The following is a 19,591-nucleotide window of genomic DNA, read 5'->3' as shown; positions in this document are numbered from 1 at the left end:
CTACAGACATTGACAGGGCAAGTCAACTGAAGCATGCTTGGCCTGTCCATTTAGTCTCTCTTTTTACATGTGGTAATGGAGAGGGACTGTTTTCCTGTGAATTAACCTTCATTGCACTTCCATACTGTATGTCATTCAGCATGCAGGGGTTTATCTGTTATGACATGTGATGTATTCTAGAATGATTCTTTTCAAATACATGAAATACATATCAATCGCGCAGTAAAAGACAGGTTCAATGTACCCTGATAAAGGTGAACTGCCCTGTCTGTCCACCTGCAGTAAGGAGCAGCAGAAGTCTCTGAAGATGATGTCAGTGTGGGAGCAGCGAACTACTCAGCTGAGGAGACACAACCTGCGGGCCAGCAGTGAGGCCCTGTACAGTGAGCTGGACCCTGAGGAGAGGCTTCGTATGTCCTCCGCCCTGCACATCCGCCCTGACATGAAGACCCACCTGGACCGGCCCCTGGTGGTGGAACCCCATGACGGCCCCGGCCCTATGGGCCAACACAAGCCCCGGACCCCTGAGGAGACGGATACCCCTGAGGACCCGGCCGGCCCCCAGCCACGCAGGCACCACCGCCACCGGGACAGGGAGAGACCCATCGACGAGGCCAATGAGAATGGCAATCCAGGCAAAGAGGGTAGGCACCATGTCCACCACAGTCGTAGCAAGGACCCAGAAGGCACCCGGGGCAAGGAGGGGAAGAGTGAGCGGTCGCGCAGCCGAGAGGGGGGCAAGAGGCACCACCACCAGACCTTAGTGGACGAGGGAGGAGGAGGGGGGACGGGGGAGAGAGAGCACCGCCACCACCACTCCCACAGACAGGCCAGAGAGGGCAACGGCACTGTCAACAGCGGAGGCAAGGGCGAGCGCAGGTCACGCCACAAAGACGGCCGCTCGGGAGAGAGGTGCTCCAGGGGAGAGAACGGAGCCAATGGGGAGAGGAGGAGACACAAGACCCACGGCTCAAGGGGCCAGTCCACACTGGAGGGAGAGGACCACAGTGAGAGAGAGAAGGGGAGGGGCCACAGGTAAAACTGGCTCTGTCCCTGGCTGTCTCTGTTACTTCTCAGATTATTTTTTACACAACTGCAAATCTATAGTATACATCATTTTGTACTGATGAAAGCATTTCACACAACATTATTTTAGAGGAGTAGATGTGTCTACCTCGTACCAGAGCTCCGTGACTTGTGATCTATGGTAATTGCATCTGTTTCCCAGGGACAGATATGTGGAGTCTGAGGGCGACTCCCTGGCCATCAGCCCCCAGCAGGACCCTGGAGATCAGAGGTGGGGCACAGAGGGACCTGAAGACTCAGACAACCAGAGGAACGTCAGACGGACTGGACAGACGGCCGTCAACATCCCCCCTGTCACCATCACCCCCCCACCCGGGGAGACTACCCTTATCCCCAGTCAGTATCAATCTTAACACTAAACCCTTATCCCCAGTCAGTATCAATCTTAACACTAAACCCTTATCCCCAGTCAGTATCAATCTTAACACTAAACCCTTATCCCAGTCAGTATCAATCTTAACACTAAACCCTTATCCCCAGTCAGTATCAATCTTAACACTAAACCCTTATCCCCAGTCAGTATCAATATTAACACTAAACCCTTATCCCAGTCAGTATCAATCTTAACACTAACCCTTATCCCCAGTCAGTATCAATCTTAACACTAAACCCTTATACCCAGTCTGTATGAATCTTAACACTAAACCCTTATCCCCAGTCAGTATCAATCTTAACACTAAACCCTTATCCCCAGTCAGTATCAATCTTAACACTAAACCCTTATCCCCAGTCAGTATCAATCTTAACACTAAACCCTTATCCCCAGTCAGTATCAATCTTAACACTAAACCCTTATCCCCAGTCAGTATCAATCTTAACAATCTTAACACTAAACCCTTATCCCCAGTCAGTATCAATCTTAACACTAAACCCTAATCCCCAGTCAGTATCAATCTTAACACTAAACCATTATCCCCAGTCAGTATCAATCTTAACACTAAACCCTTATCCCCAGTCAGTATCAATCTTAACACTAAACCCTTATCCCCAGTCAGTATCAATCTTAACACTAAACCCTTATCCCCAGTCAGTATCAATCTTAACACTAAACCCTTATCCCCAGTCAGTACCACAAACCTATTTTCCCTCTAATACTGTTACTTCAGTGTCTTGTGTTTCTGAGGTGTATGTAAACCTTTGTGTCTGTGTCCCAGTGAACAGTATAGACTGTGAAACCATGCCTATGAACGAGGAGAAGAAGACCCTGGAGGAGCGGACTCAGAGTGGACCCAGACCCATCCTGCCTTACAGCTCCATGTTTGTGTTTGGCCAGGCCAATGTGTGAGTTGCCCGCGTGGACAGCTCTACCCAACACTGCTCTGTCCTACACAACTCACACCATTCACGCCACAAACACTCTGCCTTCCATGTAGCAAGTCCCTGCATGTTGACATTGTCATCTAGCCCCACTTTTAACTCCTTTAGCGAAGCTGTTAAAATGTTACACTAAAGCACTTTCCTTTAAGTCCACACACTCAGTCAAATATTAATCTTTGTAGATGACTTGTAAACCTGTGCCTAAACCTACAATCAATTAATAGAAAACAAAAGCAGAAGCAGCCAGCCAGCCAATGTTATAGCCCATCTATATGCAGCCAGCCAACCAATGTTATAGCCCGTCTATATGCAGCCAGCCAGCCAATGTTATAGCCTGTCTATATGCAGCCAGCCAGCCAATGTTATAGCCTGTCTATATGCAGCCAGCCAGCCAGCCAATGTTATAGCCCGTCTATATGCAGCCAGCCAGCCAACCAATGTTATAGCCCGTCTATATGCAGCCAGCCAGCCAGCCAATGTTATAGCCATCTATATGCAGCCAGCCAGCCAATGTTATAGCCCGTCTATATGCAGCCAGCCAACCAATGTTATTGCCCGTCTATATGCAGCCAGCCAACCAATGTTATTGCCCGTCTATATGCAGCCAGCCAGCCAATGTTATAGCCCGTCTATATGCAGCCAGCCAATGTTATAGCCCGTCTATATGCAGCCAGCCAGCCAGCCAACCAATGTTATAGCCCGTCTATATGCAGCCAGCCAGCCAACCAATGTTACAGCCCGTCTATATGCAGCCAGCCAGCCAATGTTATAGCCCGTCTATATGCAGCCAGCCAGCCAATGTTATAGGCAGTCTATATGCAGCCAGCCAGCCAATGTTATAGCCCGTCTATATGCAGCCAGCCAGCCAGCCAGCCAGCCAGCCAGCCAGCCAGCCAGCCAGCCAATGTTATAGCCCGTCTATATGCAGCCAGCCAGCCATTGTTATAGGCAGTCTATATGCAGCCAGCCAGCCAACGTTATAGGCAGTCTATATGCAGCCAGCCAGCCAATGTTATAGGCAGTCTATATGCAGCCAGCCATTACTAGGAGCAGTGTCTAGCCATTCGTCTCAGGTGAGCTGTGCCAGCCAGCGTATGGACTATAGGATCTCTCTCAGCCAGCCAGCCAATGTTCTCTATATGCTCTCAGCCAGCCAGCCAGCGTTATAGCTCAGCCAGCCAGCCAGCCAGCCAATGTTATAGCCGTCTATATGCAGCCAACCAGCCAGCCAGCGTTATAGCCATCTATATGCAGCCAACCAGCCAGCCAGCGTTATAGCCGTCTATATGCAGCCATCCAGCCAGCCAGCCAATGTTATAGCCTGTCTATATGCAGCCAGCCAGCCAATGTTATAGGCAGTCTATATGCAGCCAGCCTGCCAATGTTATAGGCAGTCTATATGCAGCCAACCAGCCAGCCAGCGTTATAGCCGTCTATATGCAGCCAGCCAGCCAGCCAGCCAATGTTATAGCCCGTCTATATGCAGCCAGCCAGCCAATGTTATAGGCAGTCTATATGCAGCCAGCCAGCCAATGTTATAGGCAGTCTATATGCAGCCAGCCATTACTAGGAGCAGTGTCTACATTCGTCTCAGGTGAGCTGTGTATGGACTATAGGATCTCTCTCTCTCTCTCTCTCTCTCTCTCTCTCTCTCTCTCTCTCTCTCTCTCTCTCTCTCTCTCTCTCTCTCTCTCTCTCTCTCTCTCTCTCTCCCTCTCTCTCTCTCTCTCTCTCGTTCTCTCTCGTTCTCTCTCTTTCTCTCTTTCTTCCTCTCTCTCTCTTTCTCTCTCTCCAGGGTGCGGCGTCTGTGTCATTATATTGTCAGCCTGCGGTACTTTGAGATGTGTATCCTGGTAGTGATATCCATGAGTAGCATTGCATTGGCTGCAGAGGACCCTGTCCAGGCCAACGCTCCGCGCAACAATGTGAGTCTACACACACACACACACACACACACACACACACACACACACACACACACACACACACACACACACACACACACACACACACACACACACACACACACACACACACACACACACACACACACACACACACACACACACACACACACACACACACACACACACACAGGAAGACATGCCAGACACACACAACCTGAAATATTCCATCCACACAGACAGTGTGGTGAAGAAGGCGCAACTGCTCAACTGCTCCTCCAACAGAAATTTGGCTTGGCCCAACCGAGCCACGGCCTGTTCACCCCGTTGTCATCGAGAAGGTGGAGACAGTACAGGTGCATTAAAGCTGGGACCAAGAGTTTGAAAAACAGAGATTGAACACTGGTCACTTTAATTAAGCGATAAGGCACCCGAGGCAGTGCTGTACCATGAATACAGTCACAGGTAAGTGATAGTGGATCCACCAGAAGATATAGTCCCGAAGAGAAATCTGGTTATTAGTTCTTTTGGTCATGTTGCTACAGACGCTCCGGTCCTTAATTACTTTTGCAAAGTCGCTATGCGAAAGGCCCAGTTGTCCATTCTAAACGAAATGGTTGCTATGTGGGCTTCTTGTCCGTTGCTAGCCAAGCCAAATTCAGCTCACTCAGTTCACGTCAAACATTGAACCTGGAATGACAGTTCACTAGCTGCATTTTTGTATTTGACCTTTTCTGCTTCTTCTTCTGTCGGCACTTACCTGGATACGTCCCATGATAATGATGTGGCTAAGACCAGGCTGTCTGGTCTCGTCTGGGCACCGTTCACTCTATGGTGCTACAGAGATCGAATTTCCAAAAGTGAAACATTGTTTCCTACAGGTCGGACAGGCAGACACAGCAAGGCTTCTATTAACCCTCGCAGTACCAAACTAAATACTAGGCCGGAAGCAAAGGGAAGCAATGTGCGTGTAGAAATAAATACAAGAGAGGATTCAGACAGCAACCTAAACATGGCGTTCTTGTGGATGGAACCGTTAGCAAGCGTAGGTGTGTCTCTGATGGCCAATGCAGCACTTTTAATTCATTGATGATGCCCTCGAAGCCGGTGTCTGGAGGAGTTATTGTCACGGGGGTGTTCGTCTCGGGCCGGCAAACCGTGCCGATATATTCTCGAAACACTGGCTTTCTAAGGCATTATCCCTTTTATACAATACGGGTTACCAATATATTCAAATAATGATTGACATTTTTATGATGATTCATGATTTCGACTGGCTGAGAAAAGCTGCCATCCTGTCTGTCTTGTCCCGACTCCTAACACGTTCATTAACATGGGACAGCTGGAGATCCAATTTCAATATTGAAACAATGTTGCAAATGTTGGAGAGACAGACAGCAAGGTTATTACCAGTAGACTCTGCTGTTGAAAACCAAACGCTCGTCTAAAAGACATGGGAGATGATGTCTAGATGCTTTTTACAGTGTTGATCTTGTATATAAATTGCCTGGCTGGGCTGATGAGACAGTGGATTGAGCAGTCAGATGGAACAGAGTAAATAGGCATTTCAACGTCATAGATTTAGCCGGTGGTAAACAATCAGCATCCAGGATTAGACTCACCCATTGTATAATTAAGCAATACGGCCCGAGGGGGTGTGATATATGACCAATATACCATGGCTAAGGGCTGTTCTTAAGCACGATGCAACGCAGAGTGCCTGGACACAGCCCTTAGCTGTGGTAAATTGGCCATATATCACAAACCCCCGAAGTGCCTTATTGCTATTATAAACTGGTTATCAATGTAATTAGCAGTAAAAATAAATGTTTTGTCATACCTGTGGTATACAGTATGTTATACCACGGCTGTCAGCCAATCAGCATTCAGGCCTCGAACCACCCAGTTTATAATAATGTTTACATACTGTTTTCCCACTTATATATATATATATATATATATATATATATATATATATATATATATATATATATATATATATATATATATACTAGAATACAGTTATATATATATTTGACTGTATTCTAGTCAAGGCTCATCCTATAAAACTACTGCTGCACACACCTTTTCTATTCATATACTGTTTATACATACCACCATATATATATATATATATATATATATATATATATATATATATATATATATATATATACATATATATTCCGGACTCTGATATTGCTCGTTCTGATATTTCTTCATGTCTTAATTAGAATTTTGAGGATTTGTGTGTATTGTTGTCATATTGCTAGATATTGCTGCACTGTTGCACTGCACCTGCGATAACATCTGCATAACTGTGTACACGACCAATAAGATTTGAATTGATTTGACTCAGTTTGACATTTAAAAAAACAACAACAGGTGTGACAACCAAGTTCTTCCAGACATATCCGTCAGCGAGGAGAAGATCAGGCAGCTGTTCAAATGAGCTAGAGGAATAATTACTTTTGCATTGCCTCTTGGCTGTGTTTTTCTCTTGCACTTACTCTCTCCTGTTCAGGTGCTCAAGTATCTGGACTACGTCTTCACGGGGGTTTTCACATTTGAGATGGTGATTAAGGTAAGCGCTTGGATAGGCGCGTGTCATTAAATTACATTTTTACTACATGACTGAACAAAAATAATATCCTTTTTGGGCAGCTGTCTTAGATTTCCACGATATATTTGTCTAGAATTGATTTCTTTGTTTTTCATTCTGTTACTCCTATGGTTGTATTGGCCTCATGCTACGTGCCGTGTTTATTGAAATGCATTACTAAATGAGAGCACTTTAATTGAATACATTGTAGGACTATAGGAGGTTGCTCCAACCTCAGTGTTCTGTAGCCGTCTAACCCTGCTCTCTGATTGGTCCAGATGGTTGACCTGGGCCTCCTGCTCCATCCTGGTTCTTACTTCAGAGATCTCTGGAACATTCTGGACTTCATTGTGGTCAGTGGCGCACTGGTGGCATTTGCATTTTCGTAAGTTGTATATATTCTTAGTAACATTCATCGTTTCATGAAATAAAATAATTGCACAAGGCAAATTTGACAGAAGAAACTGATAAGCTGCACTTTCCCAGAAATACTTTTCTCTTTTGAATTTACATGCGCTGCTATTCATCTGTCATTTCCCATCGGTTAAATTCCTCAGAATTTCCTCCTCCTTGTATCACCACAATATAATATGTCCTCCTGAATGATGATGTCTGCTACCTCTTATTGCTGGAATATTGTATTCATTATGGGCTCAGTCTTTGGGATGGGTTTTTGGGCAAATTGTTGTGATTATTTGTAAGAATGAGAATATGTCAATTCAGGTGAAGCACTGGGTTTAGTCCGGGAGAGAGAGTCTCTGTGGGTTTAGGGTAATTATCCTGTACAACTGGTAATGCTGCTGCTGCTGCTGCCAGAACCTACCATTAGTTCCATAACAATACAATGGGAAAATAGGAATGCATAATGTCATGTTTATTTGCTTATAGTTGAGGTGTTTTTCAGTAAGGATTGTAATTGTGTTAAATTAACCTCCACAAAATGCTTTATTTCATGCTGTGTGTGTGTGTGTGTGTGTGTGTGTGTGTGTGTGTGTGTGTGTGTGTGTGTGTGTGTGTGTGTGTGTGTGTGTGTGTGTGTGTGTGTGTGTGTGTGTGTCTGTGTGTCTGTGTGTCTGTCTGTCTGTCTGTCTGTCTGTCTGTCTGTCTGTCTGTCTGTCTGTCTGTCTGTCTGTCTGTCTGTCTGTCTGTCTGTCTGTCTGTCTGTCTGTGTGTGTGTGTGTGTGTGTCAGTGTGTGTGTGTGTGTGTGTTTACACAAGTGTTATGTGCGCTGTTGACTCAAAGTTCCTTTTCTGTTTCCTTGTGGCTTGGATCTCTTGAAGGAGCTTCATGGGGTAATGCTTTCTCTCTCTCTCTCTCTCTCTCTCTCTCTCTCTCTCTCTCTCTCTCTCTCTCTCTCTCTCTCTCTCTCTCTCTCTCTCTCTCTCTCTCTCTCTCTCTCTCTCTCTCTCTCTCTCTCATCTTGCCTGTCTCTGTTTGTGTGAGCTAACAGGGTCTATGCTCAGTCCATAGGCCCGTTTTGTTCTGGGACACACTCATCTCTCTCTCTTCTCGTCATCTTTTCATAATCCACTTGTCTTCTCTCATATTTATCTGCTTGACCACAGATCCTCTGTCCTGTTCCATGTTCCCCTCCGTTATAGGGGACAATGTCACCTCAGTGTGACTACATATTCACCAGGACCGCACTAGACAAATACATGTGTTGCTGTGATAAGAAGGATCCTACTGCTCTATATCAGCTCATGTTTTGATTACAAATGGACCTACTCACCAAACACATTTAATTAAGTGGCAACTACTCATGCAAGGTAGTAAGAAATAAAGCCACTTTAGAGCCCGAGGAGCTCTTTACATCTCTGCATGGAATCTCAGAGTGTGTTTAAACTGTTATGGTGACTGCTTCGTGACCATACGGTACCACCCTCCATCCCCATTTTGTTTGTCTACAGCACTGCCTCAAGTATCTATCACTCTCCCCTAGCCACTCTGACAGACAGCCAGGCGTGTTGATGTTGATCGATGGACATTATTCTCCCTGCATGCCCCCGGGCCTCATTCTGCCTGTCATGTCAATGTGATCCACCGACTCATTGTGAATGAACCGCACCGCCACCGTGATGTGTCTTCGACACACTGTTTGTGCGGTGTTGCTTCCTTGAATCACACAGCCACGTGTCACCATTCCATCTCCCTTCAGACGTTCCACATCTGTCAGATGTCCTCTGTCTGCTGGAAACGTCTGCTAGTACACAGGAAACACACTCTTACCTGTGCCACCAAAACAAGTGGCAGGAGTGTCTTTTTGCCAAACAAAACCTGAGTTTCAGGAACATTGCCTTGAAAAAATGAAAGTCATTTTGCAACCCAGTCATCCTCGAAGAAGTGTCATTATGGCCGAGATTGTCATTTGGCGAGTTCCTTTTCTAATCGAATCAGTTCCTCACACTTTCACAATAGCATTCAACTGTCTGTCACTGACAGACTAGTACAGTCAATGACAAACATCTCAATTTCATACATCATAGGCCTATTCCCATTCACCGTGTCGTAATTGTTTAGGGTGTACCTGTCATATTTTCTATGTGTGGGAAGACGCCATAATTGTGCTCTTTATCTTGTTTTTTCCCTTTACTGTTTTCCCCCCCGTCAGACCGCCACAAGGTGTGCCCAGGTGGGGACTCCCCTCTACCCCTCTACCCCTCTTTCTTCTGCTTAGGCCAGGATCATATCACTAAACCTGTATGAGTAAAGGGTTTCCTTTACAGTCCTGGAGCCATGTCACTCTGATAGCTTTCAATAGAAACCTCTCTTTCTCTTTCTAGGTGTTCAAATCCAATTTGATTTGTCAGATGCGCCGAATAGAACAGGTGTAGACTTTACAGTGAAACGCGAACTTACAAGCCCCTAACCGACAGTTCAGTAAAAAAAAAAGATGAATAAAAATAAGAAATAAAAGTTGCAAGTAATTAAAGAGCACTCTCCAATCTTACTGTAAATGGATGCTCAAGTAAAACGTGTTCATAATTGATGATTGGGCCAAATCCCAGCATCAGCACTAACTATGCTGGCCATTCTAATCATTATGTACAGCAGACTCTTTGTGTTCATTTTCAAGCTTCTATGCCCAAGTCAAATACTCTGAGCTATTATAACACACATTCATGCTTATTCTGTTAAACTAGGAGACGCACCAAGCATAGCCATATCAGTGCCTATATTAAAACATAATACAGTCTTGTTCCACACTGACAGAGAGAACTACAGATGTAGGATATTAATTTGATCACCCTGTTGCAGGAGAACCTTCCTGCAATGCAGGACATTTTAAACATTTTGTAGTGTATTTAAGGATTAAAAAGGTTTCTGAAGTTTGTAATTTCCCCTTTGAAATTTCAGACCTGATTTTCCCTAACAAAAATGTACCAACCGTTACAAAAATGTCCATGAATTATAATCCACATAATAATTCACATTTCCTGTTGCTGCAGGGATTGTTTTCCTGCTGTAGCAAAATGGGTCAAATCAAGAACCTACATCTGTAGGACTACCTTTAGAGTAGTAGTAAAAATAGCCAGTGCTGAGACAGGACATGGTGGTTATTTTGGATGACCGTTTTGTTCTCCTTCCAGGGAGATGACATATGGGACACGCCAGCCACCTGTACCTGAGAATGATGTCCTCATTACACATTTAACCACTGTCTTGGCGTCTCATAGCTCTGTCACCATCCAGCCCCTGTAGAAAACTCAAAGCGCTCGCAATGAAACTCCCAAGTCACATGTTTTTCTCCAAGCTGGTCAAGCGTTCTTTGAAAGCTATCAAAATGTCATCTGTGGTTTAACATGTGTGAGTGTTTTGTGATCTCAAACCACGGGCTCTACTTACTGTGAAAAAAAAGCATGCTGGACTAATGCGTATCAGAGCATGAATGTTGCATGCTGCTGTGGTAGAGTAGAGCCGTAACGGAGGCTGTGGGAGGGAGGAACCTCAGCGTCATATCACATGACCATGCTGTGTTGGGCATACCAGCCAGGGTTACAACATGGCCAGAGTTACAACATCCCACTTGGATGGGAAGTGTGTGTGTGTGTGTGTGTGTGTGTGTGTGTGTGTGTGTGTGTGTGTGTGTGTGTGTGTGTGTGTGTGTGTGTGTGTGTGTGTGTGTGTGTGTGTGTGTGTGTGTGTGTGTGTGTGTGTGTGTGTGTGTGTGTGTGTGTGTGTGTGTGTGTGTGTGTGTGTGTGTGTGTGTGATGGCAGCTGACAGCAGACAGAGGGGGGAGGCAGGGCAGAGTAGGGGAAAATGAAGGGTGCTGGCAGATTTGCTTCTCTCTGTTGCCATTTGCCTCCTCCTGGACTGTCTTGTTGGTGCCATGTTAATCATCTTCACCAGATGCTGCGATCTTTACAAGTTCCTCTTTATCTCTCAGTTGAAAATGAGTGACTGCTATGGTAGGATTTACTTTAACAACAGAGGCGTTCACCTTTTCAGAGAAATCTCTCTAGATTTGAGACAGAGATGTGATTGAGTGACATGACTGCTGGAACATTTTACATTGTGATATAAATGTTGTTGACTGTACTGTACGTTGAATAGGTCTATTTCTATAACATTTATTCATGTGAAGTGTCACGTAGTATCTTTGACTGGTTATTTATGTGAAGTGTCACGTAGTATCTTTGACTGGTTATTCATGTGAAGTGTCACGTAGTATCTTTGACTGGTTATTTATGTGAAGTGTTATTCATGTGAAGTGTCGTAGTATCTTTGACTGGTTATTTATGTGAAGTGTCATATCTTTGACTGGTTATTTATGTGAAGTGTCACGTAGTATCTTTGACTGGTTATTCATGTGAAGTGTCACGTAGTATCTTTGACTGGTTATTTATGTGAAGTGTCACGTAGTATCTTTGACTGGTTATTTATGTGAAGTGTCACGTAGTATCTTTGACTGGTTATTCATGTGAAGTGTCACGTAGTATCTTTGACTGGTTATTCATGTGAAGTGTCACTTAGTATCTTTGACTGGTTATTCATGTGAAGTGTCACGTAGTATCTTTGACTGGTTATTCATGTGAAGTGTCACGTAGTATCTTTGACTGGTTATTCATGTGAAGTGTCACGTAGTGTCTTTGACTGGTTATTCATGTGTTGCCGACTGTTTATTGGAGTCATTCAAATCCACGATTCACCAATGGGATGATTGACCTTAAATACATGACCATTTTGTGTACTGTACCACACATCGGTCAATTATTTTACATTTGATATAACATGCAGTATTTTGTATCACTTCGTTGTATTTGATTTGGAGATGCCTGTGTTGCGAGTCACTTGTATTGCTATTCTCACAGCTCCCCAAGGTGATGAGCTCTTCTAAGTCTGTAGGGAACATTCATATACACGGAGAGTTAATGGGATTCCGCTCAGACTTCTTCACATGTTGATTCAAAAGATGTTCTGTTTTTCCGCCCATTGTATCTGAGAAAGTCTATTACACCTCTTGTTCCTGTATTTCCCCGTGAGTCATAATACTCTACACTGACATCCTTTCATCTTTTCGTTTGTCAGTCTCACCATCTCAGCTTAACGAGCAGGATTTGTGTATGAAAACAGCATTGGTTCTTTTAAAGGAAATGTCACAGTTGATTTTTTTTGCCACTGGTTATGGGTTCTTCTGCAGAAACCTGATGCACAGTCTGTAGTGCGAGCGTACTTGATTTATTTCTTGGGTGCTATTTGCATGGAGAAATATGTGTTGAGATGTAACTCTCAGAGAAGGCGTATTGCTGTGGGATAACTACTCTGCATGCTATACATCCACAAACTGTCCAATTCGCTCATGTAATCCAGGATTACATGCTACAGTACACCTATCGGAATGGTCTGGAGAGGCATGAGCCTACAGTGAGATTACTAATCCATTCTCAGTTGGGGGTGGTTGGTTGTCACAAACAATTATCTGTACCAAGGGTATCTACAGCTTTGACAAAAAAATGTTTACCTCAATTATTATTCTGTTGTATTTTTCAAACACAAATCATCTTGAAAGTATTATTAGAAATGCAATGTCTTTCATTAGTAGTGGGAGATGGTAATGTAAATAACAAACGTTCTCCTAACCCCATTTGTAAGAACATTTCCATTCACTTTCGGTAAAGACCGTCAGAGAGCATTCTTCAAATGCTTTCTGTTTCTTAGTCTAAACCTTTCCATTCATGAAACTTGTAGAAGCAACAGTGATTCATCAACAAGCTTTTGACTTTTGTCACGAGTGGTTTGGCTCTTTTTTAATGCAATTATTTTAATGCAATTGTTGTCGTTTCTGAATACAACTACCTTCACACAGGGTTTAGCATTTGAGGTTTGACCTTACAGGTTTGCTGTCTAACTTAGTGTTTTTCTTGTGCAGAGGGTCCAAAGGAAAGGACATCAGCACCATCAAGTCCCTCAGAGTTCTGCGGGTCTTACGGCCCCTCAAGACCATCAAACGCCTACCCAAGCTGAAGGTACGGAATAGGACTTTATCTGACCTGTACACTACATGTGTATTCACTGGTGTTGACTTATTGATGAGTGTTGTCAGGACACAGAGTCATCAGTGTGTACTGTATCTAACCCAGCCCCATGTTTCTCTGTGTGTGTGCGTGTGTTTGTGCGTGTGTGTGCGCGTGTGTGTGCACGTGTGCGTGTGTGTGTTTGTGCGTGTGTGTGTGCGTGTGTGTGTGTGTGTGTGTGTGTGCGTGTGCGTGTGCGTGTGTGTGTGTGTGTTTGTGCGTGTGTGTGTGTGTGTGCGTGTGTGTGTCCTCTCTCAGGCTGTGTTTGACTGTGTGGTCAACTCCCTGAAGAACGTGTTCAACATCCTCATAGTCTACATGCTCTTCATGTTCATCTTCGCTGTCATCGCCGTGCAGCTGTTCAAGGGCAAGTTCTTCTACTGCACCGATGAGTCCAAGAGCCTGGAGAAAGACTGCAGGTAGGTTTACAGTACAGTACACTGAACAAGCCTGGCACAAGAAGAAAGGGCTTTTTGAAATTAACAGGAGAAGGCAGATGAGCAAAGTTGGCACCAAGGCACTGGGCCTAACATTGACATAGCAAACCATGGAATAACGGTAACAGCTCTAGAGATGGCGCCCCCAGGGCAGCTGAGGTGGTACGGCCCAGGGGCTCTATTTTTTACTGGATTTAAGGAGGCAAACGCACCGTCGTTTCCAATTTCGTTATGCAAAAACAACTTACCTGTCGAACATCAGCTGGTTTGCGCTGAGGTGGGTGGGGTGGAAATATTGGAGGTGTGTTCTTGAAAATGTGCGCCAATATGGCAATTTCAGTGAGCACAACTAGGACTATTTAAGACCGACCAACAGCTGGTCTTCGGGGTAACTCACTTGGTTATGATTTTGCCAACGGTGGCGCAAACAGTTGCTTTATTTATGTACATCACAAATGTTTTGTTAAAATATCACAAGCAGCAAAACAGTCAACAGACATTCCGCTTTTTTAATGTATGTTGGACATTATTTTTGTCCAACTTCTGTGAAACGTTTGGACATTATGTGTGATGCCCATTTCATAAAAGGTGTCAGTGTCTTGTAGGAAGCCTGTTTAGGAACATCAAGTTATTTAAAAAGACTGATTATTGTTTTTCATTGATCATTTTGTTTAAAAAAAAATACATATTCCACTTATCTCAGTTGGATCTAACTGTCTTATCGCGGGATTTGCGATCACTGTCCGTGGTGCTGAATCCACTTGTAGGCTATATTTGCCTGTTTGTTTGTTTACCTTTCATGTGGCAAAGTGATTACTGGCCATATCAACACAGATGGTAGGCTTTAGCTATATATATGTAAGAGCAGTAACGGTGAGTTGATTACAGTACCAGTCAAAAGTTTGGACACAACTATTCATTCCAGGGTTTTTCTTTCCTTTTACGATTTTCTACATTGTAGAATAATAGTGAAGACATCAAAACTATTAAATATCACACATGGAATCATGTAGTAACCAAAACAAAAAAAGTTTATATTTGTGATTCTTCAAAGTTGCCACCCTTTGCCTTGATGACAACTTTGCACAATTCTTTGCAGGCCAGTCATCCGCCAAACTCAGATTCGTCTGCCAGATTGTGAAGCGTGATCATCACTCTAGAGAATGCGTTTCCACTGCTCCAGAGTCCAATGGCGGCAAGCTTTACACCACTCCAGCCAACGCTTGTCATTGCGCATGGTGATCTTAGGCTTGTGTGCGGCTGCTCGGCCATGGAAACCCATTTCATGAAGCTCCCGACAAACAGTTATTGTGCTGACATTGCTTCCAGAGGCAGCTTGGAACTCGGTACTGAGTGTTGCAACCGAGGACAGATGATTTTTTACGCGCTACGCTTGTGTGGCCTACTACTTTGCAGCTGAGCCGTTGTTGCTCCTAGGCGTATCCACTTCACAATAACAGCACTTACAGTTGACTGGGGCAGCTCTAGCAGGGCCGAAATTTGACGAACTGACTTGTTGGAATGGTGGCATCCTATGACGGTGAATCAGTGAGCTATTTAGTAAGGCCATTCTACTGCCAATGTTTGTCTATGGAGATTGCATGGCTGGGTGCTAGATTCTATACACCTGTCAACAAAAGGTGTGGCTGAAATAACCGTATCCACTAATTTGAAGGGGTGCCACATACTGCTGTATATATGCTGTATCTTCCCCCATAGAGAGAAGAACAGCCCAGTGCTGCGTTGAAGACAGTTGCATTAATTATGTGTTTTTGTTTGGGTATCTTATTGATTTGTCACATGGACAGTGTCTTGTCAACCTAATCAAAGAGGTATCTGAATATTCATATTCCTGTATGTGTTCGTGTGCAGTAAGTTGTTCTCTCTCTCTCTCTCTCTCTCTCTCTCTCTCTCTCTCTCTCTCTCTCTCTCTCTCTCTCTCTCTCTCTCTCTCTCTCTCTCTCTCTCTCTCTCTCTCTCTCTCTCTCTCTCTCTCTCTCTCTCTCTCTCTCCCCCCCTAAACAGAGGTAATTTCCTGGACTATGATAAAGATGAGGTGGCCGCCCAGCCTCGGGTGTGGAAGAAGTATGAGTTCCACTATGACAACGTGCTTTGGGCCTTCCTCACTCTCTTCACTGTGTCCACCGGAGAGGGCTGGCCTGAGTAAGTCCACTTTCCAGGCTCCTTTTCAGTAGCTCTATAGAGTTGAAGTCTTTGGTGGGGATATGTTCTGAGAATATGCTGTGGCTCTTTGACAGACAGACAGACAGACAGACAGACAGACAGACAGACAGACAGACAGACAGACAGACAGACAGACAGACAGACAGACAGACAGACAGACAGACAGACAGACAGACAGACAGACAGACAGACAGACAGACAGACAGACAGACAGACAGACAGACAGACAGACAGACAGACAGACAGACAGACAGACAGACAGACAGACAGACAGACAGACAGCGAACAGCCCTGGGGTTATGTTCTGAGAATGTGCTGTGGCCTGATGCCTCTCAGACAGGAAGTAGAATGGGTAAACATGACATGGGATATGTACTGAGAATATGCTGTTGTCTGGTATATCTCAGGCATACAGAAAGACAGCCAGACACAGACAGACAGTAGAACAATAGGGTTTTTCTATAAACTAGGCTACCAGCGAGGATTTCCTACACTGGACAACTTGTTAGAGCTGTTGATAAGTCATTGATATCTGTCAATTTAGTTAATGGCATGATATTATTAAGATATAAGATACAGTTGAAGTCGGAAGTTTACATACACTTAGGTTGGAGTCATTAAAACTTGTTTTTCAACCAAAGGACCTTGTGAAGATGCTGAAGGAAGCAGGTACAACGTATCTAGTCCTATATCAACATAACCTGAAACGCCGCTCAGCAAGGAAGAAGCCACTGCTCCAAAACCACCATAAAAAAGCCAGACTATGGTTTGCAACTGCACATGGGGACAAAGATTGTACTTTTTGGAGAAATATCCTCTGGTCTGATGAAACAAAAATAGAACTGTTTGGCTATAATGGCCATCATTATGTTTGGAGGAAAAAGGGGGAAGCTTGCAACCGGAAGAACACCATCCCAACTGTGATGCACAAGGGTGGCAGCATCATGTTGTGGGGGTGCTTTGCTGCAGGAGGGACTGGTGCACTTCATAAAATAGATGGCCTACAAACCTGACTCAGTTACATAAGCTCTGTCAGGAGGAATGGGCCAAAATTCACCCAACTTATTGTGGGAAGCTTGTGGAAGGCTACCCAAAATGTTTGACTCAAGTTAAACAATTTAAAGCAATACTTCCAAATACTAAATTGAGTGCATGTAAACTTCTGGCCCACTGGGAATGTGATGAAATAAATAAGAGCTGAAATAAATAATTATCTCTACTATTATTCTGACATTTCACATTCTTAAAATAAAGTGGTGATCCTAACTGTCCTAAGACAGGGCATTTTTACTCTGATTTAATGTCAGGAATTGTGCTAAACTGAATTTAAATGTATTTGGCTAAGGTTTATGTAAACTTCCGACTTCAACTGTACAGCAAATTCAATCAAATTCAGGAGTTGATTAAAACCTATGTTTAACTTTTTATCATGATTATTGTCTTTACGGATTTGTCCAAAGTAATGTGACATAAAACATAACTTTTCTGTCCAGTATAAATTGTCATGATATCATATATCAAGCATTAATCTGGTAATTTAGACATTGAACTTGAACCCTGTAAAAATCCTGGAGCTAGCTGTCGGACAGTTTTTTTTTGTGTAAAGATCTCAGAAATGCACTTTAACTACATAACATTTCCTGTCTCCTTATGTTATGGGGTGAAAACAGCTTTCATGGGCACAGAAAACCAAAATAATGTATGCATTGCAAAATCAAATGCTTCTAACCGAAAGAGTCCCCTTACCTTGATACGTAAAACTTAAATCGTTTTCAATAGTTATGCATCATACTTGTTGGATGCCATTTGGTGTCCAGCTGATTAGTTACGACGTAATATTTTTTACATTTTCACACATCATCATCTGATCAAGGAAGGGATTTTCCGAATAACAGGGAAGTGACAAACAGCTGTTGTGATATAGTGCATGCGATGCAACAACAGCCCAAGTGCTGGGGAAAAAAAGGTGATCGCAAAGGAATGTCCAGAATATTCTGGTGTCTCGTTCGTTTTGCCGGTGAAAACCGCTTTGCCTGGACCCACATTGGATCTAATGTCCCTAGCGAATTGATGGTGATCATCTGTTGTTGCCCATTTGATTTACAGCAGTGTCCCGTTAGATCTAACAGAGAAAGCATCAAGGTATTGACTTCATATTTTCAAGTGTTTTTGTGCCTCGGATTGGACACCGAGTCTACTACCTGATATTATTCTGGATACAATGACATCAAATTATACAGCCTGGTGGGCTTATTCACAACATGATCTGGTAATGAAATATCATGACAAATACATGTTGTTTTCCACGTTACACCTGCAATTTTAAACAATACAAGGGGCTTGAAGTAGCCCTACTTGAACTTGAATTTGGAGCTCAGAAATGTAAGTACTGGAATAGGCCTACCTTGAAAATCTGACATCTTTGTTGGGGTATAACCCAGTGCAAGTTATGAGGACATCATCTAATGTTGTCTTCAACTTGACTTTCCATACAAATCCTTCCACTAAAAAAGGAACCTGTTTTTTTGGTCAATTTCTCATTATAAAACAGCAATGGTGAGATTAATGCTGCCGCTGTTCATGGCTTTGTTATGTTTGCCTGCGTCGGCCACAAAGGATAGGAGAAAAATCACCATGCATGCATCCAATTTCTTTAGTCAGGCAAGTCCATATTATTCTCACATATTTTAGAATGTAATAATACGTTGAATATCAATGCATTGGCAAGGCCAAAGAAAGGCATTATTCTTCAAGTAGTAATGGCCTACACTTTTTTTCATGCTTTTTGGGGGGGTGTTCTATATTAGGCCCTACATGTTCTTTATAATTATAAAATTGTTTAACATTGCGGTCCTTGAAAATTACAATTAAGTGCTTGAAAATGTCCCTGAGAGTCCTTGAATTTCATTTGCCAATGTCTGTATGAACCCTGCTTAAAGGATGTATAGTCGTGGGCCTATGATGTTGAATAGGAGGAGTTATGGGCCAATTTGCATACATTCACTTTTATTCCTCTAAGTGCGCATGTGGAACTGCATGAAAACCCTTTTTATTTCTGTTTCAAACCATTTTAAAACATTTATCCCAATGTCACACATTGGCCCCATTAATTATAGAAAGACCCAGTACTAGAACATTAGAGGGTGAACAAGCCTGCCCTGGGGATATGTTCTGAGAATGTGCTGTGCTAGTCTCTATAATTGTCTTTAACATCGTATTCAAGCAAAGTGCGCAGGCTTGTCGGGTCAGCACACCAGAGATGGTTGTCTGTGCAATTTCCGGCATGTTCATAATTCTCCTTCTTATTCCGGATCCTCTGTCCTCCTCAGTGAAATCATTGAATTAGCTATGTTATTAAATAATCCAGTGTTGCATGATATGTAAAAATGATGGACTGGTGAGTCATTTAGGTCAGGGTAGAAGTCCATTAAATGAGACTCAGTCCTCATAACCTGGAGGGCTAAGTGGCTAGGCTCTCACTCTCTCTCTCAGTTGGGCTATTACTGAAAGGAATATTTTAGCGCGGCTGATGAAAATGGACCTT

General features: G+C 43.6%; 1 pseudogene; it reads left to right on the top strand.

Moving 5' to 3' along the window:
• The window catches only part of LOC124036150, a 146,945-nt pseudogene that overhangs the window by 95,119 nt on the left and 32,235 nt on the right, over nucleotides 1-19,591 (top strand).

Source organism: Oncorhynchus gorbuscha, linkage group LG05, assembly GCF_021184085.1.
Source record: "Oncorhynchus gorbuscha isolate QuinsamMale2020 ecotype Even-year linkage group LG05, OgorEven_v1.0, whole genome shotgun sequence".
Taxonomy (NCBI): Eukaryota; Metazoa; Chordata; class Actinopteri; order Salmoniformes; family Salmonidae; genus Oncorhynchus; species Oncorhynchus gorbuscha.
Note: the sequence above shows the minus strand (reverse complement) of the source record. Positions and strands in the feature narration are given on the sequence as shown.